This window comes from Bufo gargarizans, chromosome 2 (genome assembly GCF_014858855.1).
Source record: "Bufo gargarizans isolate SCDJY-AF-19 chromosome 2, ASM1485885v1, whole genome shotgun sequence".
NCBI classification, from domain to species: Eukaryota; Metazoa; Chordata; class Amphibia; order Anura; family Bufonidae; genus Bufo; species Bufo gargarizans.
This window is the reverse complement of record NC_058081.1, coordinates 565,275,612-565,293,547: the sequence shown is the minus strand read 5'-3', so window position 1 is coordinate 565,293,547 and position 17,936 is coordinate 565,275,612. Positions and strand designations below refer to the sequence as shown.

Genomic DNA, 17,936 nt, shown 5'->3' with positions numbered 1-17,936 from the left:
CGTGCACTGTGGAGGTCACTGTTGAAGGGGCGCGCAGTGTGGAGGTCACTGTTAAAGGGGCGGGCCCCTGAAGAGGTCACTGTCAAGGGAGTAGGGTGTTGTGAAACTTACTGTTAAAGGAGAGGGCTGCTATGAAGGTAAAAGTTAAGGGGGTGGACTGCTGTAGAGGTCCATTTTTAAAGTGGCGGGGCACTGTAGGGGGTCAGTGTAAAGGGGTGGGGGCCTTTAAAGTTCCCTGTTAAAGGAGCGGGGTACTGTAGAGGTCACTGTTATGGGGGATACTGTCGATATCTTTATATCTTTTAACGACACACACAAACATGAAATGAAATAGATGAAAAGTACCCATGCGAAGCCGGGTCGTTCTGCTAGTATGTACAGTACAGACCAAAAGTTTGGACACACCTTCTCATTCAAAGAGTTTTCTTTATTTTCATGACTATGAAAATTGTAGATTCACACTGAAGGCATCAAAACTATGAATTAACACATGTGGAATTATATAGATAACAAAAAAGTGTGAAACAACTGAAAATATGTCATATTCTAGGTTCTTCAAAGTAGCCACCTTTTGCTTTGATTACTGCTTTGCACACTCTTGGCATTCTCTTGATGAGCTTAAAGAGGTAGTCACCTGAAATGGTTTTCACTTCACAGGTGTGCCCTGTCAGGTTTAATAAGTGGGATTTCTTGCCTTATAAATGGGGTTGGGACCATCAGTTGCGTTGTGGAGAAGTCAGGTGGATACACAGCTGATAGTCCTACTGAATAGACTGTTAGAATTTGTATTATGGCAAGAAAAAAGCAGCTAAGTAAAGAAAAACGAGTGGTCATCATTACTTTAAGAAATGAAGGTCAGTCAGTCCAAAAAATTGGGAAAACTTTGAAAGTGTCCCCAAGTGCAGTCACAAAAACCATCAAGCGCTACAAAGAAACTGTCTCACATGCGGACCACCCCAGGAAAGGAAGACCAAGAGTCACCTCTGCTGCAGAGGATAAGTTCATCCGAGTCACCAGCCTCAGAAATCGCAGGTTAACAGCAGCTCAGATTAGAGACCAGGTCAATGCCACACAGAGTTCTAGCAGCAGACACATCTCTAAAACAACTGTTAAGAGGAGACTGTGTGAATTAGGTCTTCATGGTAGAATATCTGCTAGGAAACCACTGCTAAGGACAGGCAACAAGCAGAAGAGACTTGTTTGGGCTAAAAAAGACAAGGAATGGACATTAGACCAGTGGAAATCTGTGCTTTGGTCTGATGAGTCCAAATTTGAGATCTTTGGTTCCAACCACTGTGTCTTTGTGCGACGCAGAAAAGGTGAACGGATGGACTACATGCCTGGTTCCCACCGTGAAGCATGGAGGAGGAGGTGTGATGGTGTGGGGGTGCTTTGCTGGTGACACTGTTGGGGATTTATTCAAAATTGAAGGCATACTGAACCAGCATGGCTACCACAGCATCTTGCAGCGGCATGCTATTCCATCCGGTTTGCGTTTAGTTGGACCATCATTTATTTTTCATCAGGACAATGACCCCAAACACACCTCCAGGCTGTGTAAGGGCTATTTGACCATGAAGGAGAGTGATGGGGTGCTGTGCCTCCACATTCACCGGACCTGAACCCAATCGAGATGGTTTGGGGTGAGCTGGACCACAGAGTGAAGGCAAAAGGGTCAACAAGTGCTAAGCATTTCTGGGAACTCCTTCAAGACTGTTGGAAGACCATTTCAGGTGACTACCTCTTGAAGCTCATCAAGAGAATGCCAAGAGTGTGCAAAGCAGTAATCAAAGCAAAAGGTGGCTACTTTGAAGAACCTAGAATATGACATATTTTCTGTTGTTTCACACTGTTTTGTTATGTATATAATTCCACGTGTTAATTCATAGTTTTGATGCCTTCTTTTTTTTTTTTTATATATCTTTATTTCGATTTCGTACAATAAATACATCCGTAGAAAAACATTACCCCAACAATACGTGAAAAAATTATTAACAGATGATAATTACTGTTCATCTTTCATTTTTTTCTTTCTTTCTCCCCATTCCCAACCACCTCCCATCACCCGCCCTCCCATTTCCCTCCACGTAGAGAGAGAAAAATAAATAATAAAAAAATAAATAAATAAATAAAGTACCCAATTTTTCCACACCTGGTCGAGATTTGATGACTTTTTGGTATAATTCTTCGTCCCACGTTCTTCTTTAATTAGATTGTCTATTGATTTCCTCCACTGTCCCACCGTCGGTGGATCTACCTTTATCCATTTCCTAAGTATAAGGATTCTAGCCTGAAATAATACTTTATTCAAAACCAATTGTATATTTTTATTTAATTTCAAATGTTCAGTTGCCCCTAAAATACAAATTACTGGGTCATTTGGCAATCGGACCTTCAGTAGCAAAAACACAGTTTCCATAATTTCTGTCCAATATCTATGAAGCTTGGGACACCTCCAAAAACAGTGTATCAAATCAGCTCTCTCCTCCCAACATTTTGAACATTTATCTGTTGGTCTCACCCCCATTCTTTTTAGCATCCATGGAGATCGATGTAATCTATGTATTATAAAGAATTGTGAGATCTTATGCGAACCCCTATCCGAAATTGTCGCATAATTTCTAAGGGCATCTCTCCATTTTTCCTCTGTAAAGGAATCTAGGTCTTTCTGCCATTTCTTCACGGCAAGCATTGTAATTGTTTTTCTTTTTTCCTCCATCAGGATCCTATATCTCTTTGCAGTTATTCCACCTCCTTCCCCTGCTACAATAAACTTGTCCAACATATCTGATGTTTCCCTTCGGTACCTATCCTCCTGTACCACTATCCGCAATGCATTCCTAAGCTGGAAATATTTATACATGTCACTATGGGGGATCCCGAATTCCGACACCATTATATTAAAGTCCTTCAGCTTATCTCCCTCGAAAATCTGTTCTAGATATTTCACTCCTTTTTTTTCCCAATCTATATAATCCCTTATTGTTTCCAATTCCTTTAAATTAAGATTTTTCCATATCGGTGTATACTTCAAAAACCCTTTAATCTCCAATATCTTCTTAATTTCCCCCCATACGTATTCTAGCAAATTAAATATCCTATTACTAGTATTTTTTTTCCCAAAAAAACCTGACTCCAACACCTCTAAGTGATTAAATTTTTCTTTCCATCCCCATCTATTTAATTCTTGTCTACCCATCTGACTATCTAAACTATCCTTTATATTCCCGTATTGTGTTATTAAATAGTAGAAAAATAGATTAGGAAGCGCTAGTCCTCCTTCTTTCACTGGGAGCTGAAGGACTTCCTTCTTTATCCGAGGAATCGCACCCTTCCACATAAAATCCCCCATTAGTCTATCAAATAGTTTAAAAGTATTTTGTGGTATTCTTACTGGGGCATTTTGCAATACATAAAGTATCTTTGGGAGGAAGACCATTTTTATTAAATTTACCCTGCCCTGCATTGACAATGGTAATCTTTTCCATATGTGTATTTTAGTTCTTAATTCTTTTATTAAGGGGAGAACATTTAATTTTTCATATTCTTCTATGTTTCTGGAGATTTGTATACCGAGATATTTAAAATTTTCGTGCCTTTTTAAAACGTGCACCCGTGTCTCTCTGTAGTTGCCCCTCTTCTAATAATAACATGTGTGATTTACCCCAATTAATGTTTAAACCGGAAAAAAAAACGAACTTATCTATTATCTCTACTATTTTGTTAAACTGTTCCCCAGTGTTTTGCAAAAAAAGTAAAATATCATCTGCATACATCAACAATTTTTCTTCTCCACCCACATATGTAAAACTTTTAATCTCCCTATCATTTCTTATTATATTTGCCAAGGGTTCAATTGCAATTGCAAATAGCAATGGGGAGAGAGGGCATCCCTGCCTTGTGCCACGTGATAGGGCAAACGGGGGGGATAGGCTCCCATCCACAACCACTCTAGCCCTAGGGTTACGATAAATTAGCTGAATCCACCCTATAAATCCTTCCCCTATGCCAAATCTCCTTAATACTGCCCATAGATACTCCCATTCAATGCAATCAAATGCCTTTTGGGCATCCAATGAGAGTATCGCTTTTTCCCCTGCGTCTGATCTATTAGCTTCAATATTAAGGAATAGCCTTCTTATGTTGGAGTATATTGTTCTACCCGGTATAAAACCTGTCTGATCTTTATTTATTATTTCTTTAATAACCCTAGAGAGCCTGTCTGCTAAAACTTTTGCCAAAATTTTCGCATCCGTATTCAAAAGGGATATAGGCCTATATGAGCCGGGGTCTGTTTGTTCCTTCCCCTTTTTTAAGATTAATGTAATAATTGCTTCCTTCATAGAACTCGGTAGGTCACCTAATTTTCGAGCCTCGTCCAGTGTTATTTTTAATTCTGGAACTAATACCTGTGAGAAGGTTTTATATATTTCAAAGGGGAGCCCATCTCCACCTGGTGTTTTCTCGGGTTTAACCTTACCCAGAGCTGAATTTATATCTGCCACCGTTATTTCTTTTTCCAAAAATTATTTTTGAACCTCAGATATCCTATTAAAAGCAATCTTATCTAAATAGGAATCTAACTCTTGTTTTGAGTATTGTACTCTGGACTTATATAGCTCTTGGAAATAGTCCCCAAACACTTTTTTTATATCTTCAGGTACGGTGAGTAATTTTCCCGTTTTATCTTTAATCGCGCCGATCCATGATTTCCCTTTTTGATTTCTCACTATATTTGCTAATATTTTACCGACCTTTTCACCCTCCGTGGCCAACTTAATCCCCTGAAGGAGCAATTCTTTCCTACTTTTTTCTAATTGATATAACCTCAACTTTTCTTGTTCTTCCTCCCAAACTCTCTTATTAAGTACAGTAGGGTATCTCATACATACCATTCCAGCCTCTTGTAGTTTTTTTTTCCAATACCTTCCCGTTCTCTCTAGTATTTTTTTTCCAGTAGTTTACTTTTTTGAACAGTAATCCCCTCAAAAATGCCTTAGAAGTGTCCCAGACCACAAGTCTACCGGCAGAACCATTATTTTCCATGAAAAAAAGTTTTAACTCTTCTATTATACTCTCTTTATCTGAGATTAATAATAGCCAATGGGGGTTAAACTTAAACAACGGCAAGGTATTATTTTTATTCAGATCCAACTCCATTACCATTGCACTATGGTCCGATAAAGCCATGGGTATATACTTTATCCTAATCCTATTTTGAGATATTTGATTTTTATTTCCCAGAATCATATCTATTCTCGACCAGGTTTGGTGTGTTTTTGAGTAGCAAGAATAATTAATTTCATCCGGGTTCTGCACCCGCCAGACATCTACCCAATTAAATTCATATACTAATTTACATAACTCTACATTTTGTGCTCCTCCCCTTCTACTAGACATCCTATCCCTGGGTGGATCCATAACCGCGTTATAGTTGCCGACCGCAATCAACATACATTCCTGTTTGTTCAACATAAATCTATACAATTGGTACAAAACATCTGATTTATATGGTGGTGGAATATATATATTTGCGAGTACGGTTTTTCTCCCCTCTACATAGCAATGTAGAAAGAGGCACCTGCCACAATCGTCGGCCTCACATGCCAGAGCCTCAAATTTAATCTTGTTATGTATCAGAATCGAGACCCCTCTAGAATAGGTAGTATATACCGAATGATATCCTGCCACCATCCATCTCCTCTCCAACCACCTTACTGATTCTTTTTCTAAATGTGTCTCCTGGAGGCAGACGACGGCTGGCAGAAACCTCTTGATCCACTCAAGGATAGCAAACCTTTTAACCCTCTCACGGAGCCCTCTCACGTTCAATGAAAGGACCCTAACCATCTATCCAGGAAGGGGAGAAAAAAAAAAAAAAAAAAAAAAGAATTCTCTCTCCACGCCCCGCCCCCCCAAACCCTCCATATACCCTCCCATCCAAGTAGTCCCCCCTTCTGCTGGTCGGCAGTCCGGGCGACTCCATATCTTAGCATATTGGCTCCTATCACCACCTCCCCCCCCAGCCTCAAAGACCCTCCCCGTCCGCCCATTCGCTAACTTCCTCCGGAGTCTGAAAGAAAATGAACTTGCCATTATGTTCCACCCTTAGTTTTGCTGGAAAGAATAGACTATACTTTATACCTGCCTCCCTTAGTCTTTTTTTTACCGATATAAACTCTCTTCTTTGTGCATTAGTACTAAATGAATAATCTGGAAAAAGTTTAATCTTTACCCCCTGTATATAGTATCTTTCCGAGGTTCTAGCGTCGGCTAATATTCCATCTCGGTCCTTGGATAGTAGGCATTTCACCAGTATCGGTCTAGGATAATCTCCTGGCACCCTGTTTTTTGTGGGGACCCTATGTGCTCTTTCGATGGAAAACAGGGGAGAAAGAGTGCCTTCTCTACTGTTTTCCCTTAACCATCTCTCCATAAAATCAGTACAGTTTTCTCCCTCCGCTCGCTCTGGAATCCCCACACATCTTATATTTGACCTTCTTGATCTATCCTCCTGGTCTACCAATTTTTGTTCCATCTTAACGTTTATCTGTTTTAAAGATGTCACTTCCTTCTCTAATTTCTGAACGGATTTCTCTAGGGGGGGGATCTTTTTTTCCATCTCTTGCAACCGCTGCCTTACTTTTTCCATCTCCGCTCGTATAACCATAACATCTGTCTGTACTGCCCCAAGCTGGGTTACCAGATTACCCATTAAATTTTCCATCCGTGAAACCGTACAGAGTATATCCTGCACCATTTTTACATCTGTTTCTGTATATGTCACTGGGGTTCCCCTCTCTCCCTCTCCCCCTTCAACTGACGTCTCATGCGTTGGACCCTGCGGTCTGGAATCCACAGTTTTTTCTTTTTGTGGGGATCTTGGCCCTGGTGAGTTCGGGACCAGGTATTTATTTAGGCCCGATTGTTTAGACCCACTTTCCAAACCTACGGCTGATCTCCTAGCGGTGCTTCCCGCAGGGCCACGCGGTTCCTCCCTTTTCTTAGACGGCATTTCAATTCTCCACTTTTTTTTTTTTTTTTCTCTTTTTTCCCTTTTTTCCCTCCCCCCTTTTCTCTTCTTTCCCTTTTTCCTTCTCCCTCCCTCTCTCAATACCAGGGCGGTTTAAAAACCCGAAGGAAACAGATATAGCCCCCCTTCTTAAGTTAATCACAATCAGAATATAGACAATAAATTATTTCCATATTTGAATCATTTTAAACACGGAAAGTTAATCCAATAATGAGAAGATCAGTTCAAAATCAATCCAATAGTGAGAAAATCAGTTCAAAAGGGGGAAACGTTAGTGATGTTAGTAATGTTAATCAGGACTTTGACCGGGAGAGGTGGATTCCTTGCGGAGTTGTAACACAGGGCATAAGGTCCAGGCGTATCGGAAGGTACAGGTAGTTAGTTCATTGAATCGGGGAGAGACAATATCGTTAATTATGAAACCTGGGTGAAGACAGGGTTATATATCGTTTTTCCTTCAGTCCGCAATAGCCTCAGACCGCATACCCATCCGCACAACCACAGTCACCGTGGAAAACAAACCCTCTATCAGCTGCCATCACCGGGGATATCACCCCTACTACTTATACACCTTCACAGTGGGGGCAGACCTAAGGGCAAAAACTGAGCATGGGTTGCGGTAGGAGGCAATACAAACTCTACCCCCCGAGTTAATCACCCCTGATGGTCCTGTGTCCAAGTTTAAAGGACCTGTCGTTCGACACTGTGGTCAGATAGTACAATCCAGGTCATCCGGGTCAACCTCTCCCACAAGGGCAACAGGGATCCACTACAGGCTCAACAGCAGGCTAAAATGGCAGCATCCCGAGCACCTTTTTTTTTTCCAGCACGCCAGCTCCTCCACTCATTATTCTCTTCCACAACACAGCCGATGTGGCGACTCACCACCTGGCGACTCCTTGCATCGCGGAGCGGGGGTCAGGATACCAGCACCGGCATCAAAAACAGGGCGGCCTCAGCATTGCGGCGTTTCGGACTCCCGGCCCATCAGCTGTTCAGCTGTTCAGCTGTTCCGGCGGTACGGGCTGCCAGCGAGCGGCGGCGGGGCAGAGGCAGGGGAAGAAGCGGAGGCGGAGCCCTAGCGTCCTACGTCAGACGCTCTCTCATGCTTCCGCAAATTGCAGTTTTGATGCCTTCAGTGTGAATCTACAATTTTCATAGTGATGAAAATAAAGAAAACTCTTTGAATAAGAAGGTGTGTCCAAACTTTTGGTCTGTACTGTATATATATATATATATATATATATATATATATATATACACTGCCTGTACAAAAAAAAGGTTGCTACCCAAAAAAAAATAATGATGTCCCCACCATGTGTGAAAATGATGTCTCATGCTCCCTGAACCACTCTTTCACAATTTCAGCCCGATGAATCCTGGCATTGTCATCTTGGAATATGCCTGTGCCATTAGGGAAGAAAAAATCCATTGATGGAATAACCTGGTCATTCAGTATGTCCAGGTAGTCAGCTGTCCTCATTTTTGGAGCACATACTGTTGCTGAACCTTGACCTGACCAACTACAGCCACCTCAAATCATAGCACTGCCTCCACAGGCTTGTACAGTGGGCATTAGGCATGATGGGTGCATCACTTCTTCTGCCTCTCTTACCCTGATGCGCCCATCACTCTGGAACAGGGAAAATCTGGACTCATCAGACCACATGACCTTCCTCCATTGCTCCAGAGTCCAATCTATATGCTACGTAGCAAATTGAAGCCTTTTTTCTAGTTTGCCTTACTGATTAGACTGATTAGTGGTTTTACAGCTGTTCAGTCTCAATCCCTTGAGTTCCCTTCGCACTGTGCGCCTGGAAATGCTCTTACTTTCACTATTAAACATAGCCCTGAGTTGTACTGTTGTTTTACTTTGATTTGATTTCACCAAACGTTTAACTGATTGCCAATCACGATCATTCAGGATTTTTTCCCTGCCACATTTCTTCCTCGAATACGATGGGTCCCCACTATGCGTAGGACAGTTCTTAACCCAATTTTAGTAGTTTCTGCAATCTCCTTAGATGTTTTCTCAGCTTGATGCATGCTAATGATTTGACCCTTCTCAAACAGACTAACATCTTTTCCACGACCGCAAGATGTGTATTTCGACATGGTTGTTTAAGAAATGAGAAGCAACTCATTGCACCAGATGGAGTTAAATAACTTGTTGCCAGCTGAAAGATAATAGCCCATGCAGTAATTATCCAATAGGAGGCTCATACCTATTTGCTTACTTAAATCTAGGTGGCAACTTTTTTTTGGGACAGGCAGTGTATATATCCAGTGTCAGACTGGGGTGCTTAGGGCCCACCAGTAAAATTTATTTTGGGGGCCCACCGTACGGATACAGACAGATATTACCTGCTCACACAGCAGCAAGATGCTACCAGATTATTGAATATGGGGGTCCCTGCAGCAACTTTGAGAAGAGGACACTGATGGCTTTCCTCTATACCTAGAAGTCATCTCAGCTCTGATTGTGTTCATAATAATAAACTGGGGAGTTTTTTTATTAATCTATCAAGTTTTTTTAGGTTGAGGTGCTGTACGTTGACTATATGTATGTAGTGCAGTAAGTCTACTGTGTTATATGCCTCTTGTGCAGGATGTGGGAGATTAGGGGCCCACCTTGCTCAGGGGCCCACCGGGGGATTCACCTGTACCCCTGTCGGCCAGTCCCAGCCTGTATATATCTGGTATCTCTGTAATCACACTGACCAGCACAATAAAGTTAACATGTTGTTTTCCCCACAAACCAAAAAGCAATGGCTTAATTGCTGGATTTTTTTCATCCTGCTTCCAAAAAAGCAAAATAAAAAGCAATTAAAAAGTTGTATGTAGACTAAAATAGTACTAATGATAATGGCAACTTAAACCACATAAAATACGCCCTCGCACAGCTCCAGTGAGAGAAAAATCTAAAACATGGTTCTCAGAAAATAAACGTACTTCCGTACCCCAAAGGCAGGGCGACAGCAACATGGTACCCATAAAACAATCCATCAAAATCTGCACTGTATAGAAGTATTTTCCTTCAGAATCCTACAGAGTACCCAAACAGCAGTTTACCTCCACATTTATAAATGTGTGCTTCCACATTAGTGAGGCGAATTTGCAAATTGTGGATCACAGACCCATTGAAGTCAATGTGGCCACACTGTGATGTGGTATGCACATGGCTGGTTATTTTACGGATCCACATTTTGTAGATCGCAAAACACTAAGATCCTGTGAATGTAACTTAATAATTAGAGGGCTTACTTTTCACATTGGCACATGATGGGCAGAACATATTGGGCATTGCAATTTACACGTTACAGCATCTGTTGTGCATTCATTTTTGCAAAACACCTGTGGGGTCAAAATGCTTACTGCACCTCTCATTAAATACCTTCAGGGGGTATAGCTTCCAAAATGGGGTAATTACTCATAGGTTTAATTTATTTCACCCAAAAGTCCCTACAGTTGTGAAAATGTGTACATCACCACATTGGGCCTCAAATTTGCATGATGAGCTTTTACTTTTGAGCCCTGTTGCATGTTCAGGCAAAAGATAAGGGTCACATGTAGGGTGTTTCTAAAGCTGGGAAACACAGCATAATAATAAGATGGGTGACTTTTGGCATGCACTGGTCACAACATATTGGGCACTGAAATGGCAAATATGTGGAAACATTGCAATTTTCATTTTGCACCATCTGCAAAATCAAAATCTGCCCTCCAAAGAACATATGGCACTCCTTCCCTTCTGACTCCTGTAGTTTGCCTTTACAGCAGTTTACAACCACATATGTGGTGTTACCATATTCAGCAGAAAATGGGTAATAAATTATGGAGTGATTTTCTTCTGTTGCTGTTTGGAAAATTGAAAATAAAAAAAATTGGGCATAAAGTGACTTTTTTTGTAAAAATGTAATTTTTCATTTTTACAGCCAACACTCACTACACCCCTTAAAAAATTCTTTGGGGGGGTACAGTTTTCAAAATGGAGTAATTTGGGGGGGGGGGGGGGTTTCACTATAGTTGTACCTGAGGATCTTTCAAAAGCGATATAGCACCCAAATATTATTCCAGCTAAATCTGTCCCTTTTTAACCCTGCCATATGGTCATACAGCAGCTTACGACTACACATGGGCTAGTAAATACTGTTGTCATGCTGTTATGTTATTAACCCTTTCTGTGTTACAGGAACATTTATTAAAATGGAAATTCTGTAAAAATATATATATATTAAAATTTGAAATTTCACCTCCATTTTGCTTTCCCGTGGAACAGCTAAAGGGTTAAAAAGTTTCTAAAATCTGATTTGAATAATTTGAGGAGTATATTTATGGGTAGTTTCTACTAAGGAGGCCACTCAAAGTGACTTCAGAACCAAATTGGTCCTTAGAAAAATCTTGAAAATTGGAAAAATTGCTCTTAAAATTCCAATCCTTCTTACATCCTAAAAAAAATTAATGGCATTTAAAAAATGATGCCAACATAAAGTAGACATACAGTAAATGTTAATACATATTTTGTGAAGTATCACTGTTTTAAAAGCATATAAATCCAAATTTAACACTAAATTGAAGTACAATGCATCACTAAAAAAATACTCAGAATTGCATGAATGAACAAAAACCTTCCAAAGTAATTACAACACAAAGTAGGTTTAAAGCAATATAAATTATTTGGTATCACTGTACCTGTAGAATAAATATATTATTTGTACTGTATGTATTACGTCCAAATATGAGCAAAATAGGGAATTTGTGTCAATTAAAGTCAGTCCTAAAGGCCCAAAGTAGACGTGTCCTTAAACAGGATCACCAGAACTGTTTTATCTGTTTCAATCGAAAAACTAGCAAAATCTCACAGCTGTGAAGGGTGATTGGAAAGCTCTGGGCATGATGGGATCTCCTTACCAGGAAGTTCAGACCTGACTTCTCTGGTGAATCAAGTTATTTACATACTGAGTACATATTTTGTAGCCTTTTTTTTTTCTTTTTTTTTCTTTTTTAATTAGATGTATTTAGATAATTGTGTAGTGGCTAATGAATTATTTATCTAATCAATTAAAACATATACCATACCCTGTCCATACATGTCATAATATACCTGTTTATGCTCAGAATTATGAAAACAAGTAATCTAAAAAGATGGTATTGTTTGTTTGCATGTTTAATAAAATTGGTTGTTTTAGGATAAACAAAAATATTTGCTTTTCCCAGAAACAGCAGGACTCTTGTCCATGGGTTGTGTCTGATATTGTATCTCAGCCTCCTCTACTTGAATGAGAATAAGGCTCAATCCTAGAGTGGAACTGCTCTGGTTCTAGAAGAAAAAAAGTCAAATGACATCCCTTTAAGGCTAATGCTAAAAGGCCCTGTAGGGGCTATATGTGTCACCCAACAAAGAGCGCAGTGTTGTGACCTTGTGATATTGCCTTTAAAGATAGTCAATGAGATTAAGTTGTTAAATGTAACCTTCCGCCACCATGCCATAACTGTCCAAATAATCCAACACTGTTGGATATTTATATAGTATATAGTGGGCACTCAATACCTGTAGCTACATGTAGGGTACAACACATTTATTTAATAACATTATACAATATTCATATATATAACTCAACAAAATTGTAGAAAAATGGCAATTGATATACTCATAAAAGTTGCAATTAATATACTCCTAAAAATTCATATCCTGTGTTAAAAGTTCATGAATCAGAATCCATATAATGTATTAAAAAATTCCTTTGAAAATTTGCCACATCAATTGGCGATGTAAAACAGCATTAAATTGTATTGCAGTTCATTTGATGTTCAATGTGCTGTATACCAATATTGGTACGGATATACGGGGTAATGTTATTTCCAGGGATGATATATGCAGTATATTGATGGTACTTACTGCGTTAGTCCACTCTTTTTGTATCCCTGACCGTAATGGCGTCCCACTACAGATCAGGTCACTCACCCCTCTTCTTATGCGCTATGGCGTGTATCACTCCACAATTCGTCCCGATGTCAGATGACTGTTGGATATTTGGCTGCAAGTCGTGCTCAACTTTGCCATCGTAGACTACAATGCCAGTTATGTGTGACTGCTATTTGCTCACAAACATTCTGCAATCTGTTTTTTTTTTTTTTTTTTTTTTACAGCCAAAGTTCTAAAATAGCTGCCTCATAAACAGACTGTTGTTTTTGGTTCCATGACTTTTTTGAGACTTGCCATTACATGACACGTCGCCATGAAGACCTAGCCTAATATATGGCCAAGAGCAACATCTGCCTGGAGTTTGCCTGTGTAAGCCGTGTACCGGGGTGGGCTCCCCAGGATACAGTGAAGTCACGAACGAGAAAAGCAACTTTGACACCAGCTTTTGTGAAACAGGTTTCTTTTTACTGTATCAGGGTATTAAACGAAACCCCAAAATGCAGTGAACAAAGAATAAGGTTACATGTACTCAGCCGCAGCTGTGAACCCCTGTGCTGCACAGCAAGATGCTCCCTGGTGAATGCCGAGGAAGTTTGTCATAATTTGCCTACTGTCGACACAACTAGAACTGTCCCACCGTACCTGTTATTACCCTTTGCAGAACACGAACGGCCGTCTGCGGTACAGCACAGCAGCTTACAAACGTATCACTTCTATGCAATATTTCCCACCACTTTACATAACCAGTATGATAACACGTGTTTGAATGCTACTTCCTGAACGAAGACACTAAACAGGTTTGTAGTCATGGAAGATTTCTCTCAGTATGCAATGTCTCTTTGCAGTTTGTATTGGAGGTGTGGCTGACTCTCCTATTTGGTCGTGCACTCCTGATCAGCCTGTTTGCCTCATAGGCTGATTTTAAATTGGCATGAGTATAAAGCTTAGTTTGCTCTGCATGCATGTTGGTACTTGTAGTCCCTGGATTCAATGGAGGCCATTTTGGCACCGAAAATGATATAAACCAAATGCATGCGGAACCTAAACCCCTTGAACTTCATGGTCGCTGTCATGGCACATAACAGGTTGAACTTAGTGTTAGGTTTCCGTCTTACAGAGATCGCCTTGACATGTGGCAGACGGGCTCAAATAATTTTGTACAAAATGATTTGCCAAGCATCTCTAATTTATAAGCATAGCATTAGCAATATAATAAATTTTTTCACTTTATTTGGTTTGCAGAGTGCTGTTGCATTGTATGTTTAGTTCTATGTTGACCTTCTTAGAGGGAGGGGCTCAGAAGTACTGGGGACATCAGGCACATCTGTCAGGGGAGGAGCTACTACTTGTTCAGCACTCTCTCTGGTTGGCAAACCGGCCACAGCCGGGGCCTCTGTGGATACCTGGGCAGGGACAACCCACCATTCCTCCTCCTCTGAGGGGCTTTCTTCTGTACTCTGAGTGTGAGGAGGCATCTCCTCCATGCACACTGTATCATTACAACGTCTCAACAACGTCCCCCAGTCCCTACTTGCTCTACCTCATAGACCGGAATGGCAGGGTCTACCTTACTTTTCACCGTGTATGGGACCGTGTATGCCTTTCACCTGCCCATCCAACTTCGCAGCCGGCCGTTTGGCTTTGACCATCACCCGATCAACTGGGGTGTACCCATCCCTCTGCACTGGTCTTGGGTTGGGGTGTACTAGCGCTCCTGGCGCTCCCCCACAACCTTGTGGATTGCTCTCAGCCAGCAGCAGTTCTCTTGCACCTATGCAGTGGTACTTCTCGGTGGTGGCTCCATTGGGCCGGGCATGTGGAGGTCTTCAATCTCCCATGCGGCTCTCCCAAACATCGGCATATATGGAAAGTATCCGGTGGTACTGTGTGTTATTGTAAGCCCACATCAGTTCAGGTAGGTATTCGGGCCACCGAGCCTTTTGGCTATCCTCCAGAGACCACAGCATCTGGAGCAAGGTGTGGTTAAAGCGTTTGCATGCCCTGTTTCCTTGGGGGTGATACGGGGTAGTACGAGAACGTTTGATCCCATACAGCTGGTACAGTTCATTCATTAGAGTACCCTGAAAACACGCCCCCTGGTCTGAATATATTCTCCGTGGACACCTGAACACCTGTATAAAGTGTTTTCAGACCACTTCAGCGGCGGACTCTGCTGTCTGGTCTCTGGTGGGTACAGCCACTACATACTTTGTGAAGTGATCTGCCATGACTAGACAGTACGAGTGTCCCGAGGTAGAGTATCCAATCTGCATATAATCAATCATCAGAAGCTCCCGGGGCGTTGAGGTCCAGATGGCCAGATCTGGACAGTATACCAGCTGTTGGAGCCACTTGAACGTTTTGTCACTCCCGAAATGGCCTCCTTTTTCATGGGCTTCCCTGGCGGCTTCCGGTCCCAATGACATGGGGACGACAATCTGTTGTCGGTACTGCAGCTTCGACTGTAAGTATATGGCACAGGAGGCCCTGGATAACAGTCAACTTGTCCCACTGCCTCAACAACTTTTGGCTGTCTGGGGTCAGACGGGCTCGCTCTTCTGGATGTAGCCAGATCTTAGCCCGAACCATTCTTTCACTTCCCACAAGTCCGGGCAGCCATTCTGGATTCTCTCCCAATCAGCCAATGTATTTCCCAGCACCAGGGACATCCCGGACGCCACCCCACTTGAATGTGCCTCGTCCTGGAACATGGGTAATCGACCAAGGTCAGGAGTTTCAGTGTCCTCCAGCTCCTCATCAGAACTCTGAGCCGACAAACCTACAGGGACTCGGTAGAGTGCGTCAGCGTTGCTGTTCTCCCTACCTAACCGAAACTGTATACGGTATTGGTACTTAGAAAGGCAAGCCAACCACCTCTTCAAACACACTGAGTTTGGCATTCTCCAGATGTGCTATCGGGTTGTTGTCCGTCATCACGGTCACCTCTGCACCTATCAGGTACTCCGCAAAGCTGAGGTCTAATGACATCAACACCCTATATCAGGTGTGCATAATTATTAGGCAACCTTTCCTTTGGCAAAATGGGTCAAAAGAAGGACTTGACAGGCTCAGAAAAGTCAAAAATAGTGAGATATCTTGCAGAGGGATGCAGCACTCTTAAAATTGCAAAGCTTCTGAAGCGTGATCATCGAACACTCAAGAGTTTCATTCAAAATAGTCAACAGGGTCGCAAGAAGCGCGTGGAAAAACCAAGGCGCAAAATAACTGCCCATGAACTGAGAAAAGTCAAGCGTGCAGCTGCCAAGATGCCACTTGCCACCAGTTTGGCCATATTTCAGAGCTGCAACATCACTGGAGTGCCCAAAAGCACAAGGTGTGCAATACTCAGAGACATGGCCAAGTTAAGAAAGGCTGAAAGACGACCACCACTGAACAAGACACACAAGCTGAAACGTCAAGACTGGGCCAAGAAATATCTCAAGACTGATTTTTCTAAGGTTTTATGGACTGATGAAATGAGAGTGAGTCTTGATGGGCCAGATGGCTGGATTGGTAAAGGGCAGAGAGCTCCAGTCCGACTCAGACGCCAGCAAGGTGGAGGTGGAGTACTGGTTTGGGCTGGTATCATCAAAGATGAGCTTGTGGGGCCTTTTTGGGTTGAGGATGGAGTCAAGCTCAACTCCCAGTGCTACTGCCAGTTTCTGGAAGACACCTTCTTCAAGCAGTGGTACAGGAAGAAGTCTGCAAGGTAAAAAAAACATGATTTTCATGCAGGACAATGCTCCATCACACGCGTCCAAGTACTCCACAACGTGGCTGGCAAGAAAGGGTATAAAAGAAGAAAATCTAATGACATGGCCTCCTTGTTCACCTGATCTGAACCCCATTGAGAACCTGTGGTCCATCATCAAATGTGAGATTTACAAGGAGGGAAAACAGTACACCTCTCTGAACAGTGTCTGGGAGGCTGTGGTTGCTGCTGCACGCAATGTTGATGGTGAACAGATCAAAACACTGACAGAATCCATGGATGGCAGGCTTTTGAGTGTCCTTGCAAAGAAAGGTGGCTATATTGGTCACTGATTTGTTTTTGTTTTGTTTTTGAATGTCAGAAATGTATATTTGTGAATGTTGAGATGTTATATTGGTTTCACTGGTAAAAATAAATAATTGAAATGGGTATATATTTGGTTTTTGTTAAGTTGCCTAATAATTATGTACAGTAATAGTCACCTGCACACACAGATATCCCCCTAAAATAGCTAAAACTAAAAACAAACTAAAAACTACTTCCAAAAATATTCAGCTTTGATAGTAATGAGTTTTTTGGGTTCATTGAGAGCATGGTTGTTGTTCAATAATAAAATTAATCCTCAAAAATACAACTTGCCTAATAATTCTGGACTCCCTGTATGTTGTCCAGGTATATCAATACTGACTCGAAGTTGAGAACTCCCAGGCAGTGCTCCATCAGCCGCTGGAATGTTCCCGGGGCATTGGAAAGTAGTGTTGATCACGAATATTCAAATTGATAATTTTTATCGCGAATATAGGCACTTCGAGAATTTTTTAATATTTAGAATATAGTGATATATATTCCTAATTTCGAGTATTCGAGATTTTTTTCAGTACACAAGATCCCTCCCTGCTTCTAGCTTGTGGGCCAATGAGAAGGCTGCAGTATCTTTAACTTTAGGAGTAGTGTTGATTGCAAATTTTCGTGATGTGAATTTATATTGCAAATTTTTCAAAAGTCCAGATTAGAAAAAAATTACAACTATTAAAAAAATGATTATAGCAATATATTAGCTAAATTGCTCTATATTCGTTTATTTTTTTCGAATATTCGCTATATTGCTATATATTCTTGTTTTAGAATATTTTGAATATTCTAAAAAACAAATATATTCTATATAGTGCTATATATTTGTTTTTAGAATATTCGTAATTTTTACCATCTAAAGTCATGATTCCTCCCTGCTAGAGTTGAGCGAACACCTAGATGTTCGGGTTCGA

At 41.3% G+C, this 17,936-nt stretch overlaps 1 protein-coding gene across 2 annotated transcripts in view; it reads right to left on the bottom strand.

Annotated features, from left to right (window-relative positions):
• Window positions 1–13,649, bottom strand: part of LOC122928636 (excitatory amino acid transporter 2-like) — a 201,368-nt gene extending 187,719 nt beyond the window's left edge. The window contains exon 1 of one of the 2 annotated variants that reach the window (XM_044281675.1): window positions 13,602–13,649. The gene's annotated coding sequence lies outside the window, so the exon portion shown is untranslated. Of the gene's footprint in view, window positions 1–12,932; window positions 13,022–13,601 lie in introns of those variants that run through there. The other variant, XM_044281674.1, reaches the window with a different exon arrangement.
• Between the last annotated feature and the right edge of the window lie 4,287 nt (window positions 13,650–17,936).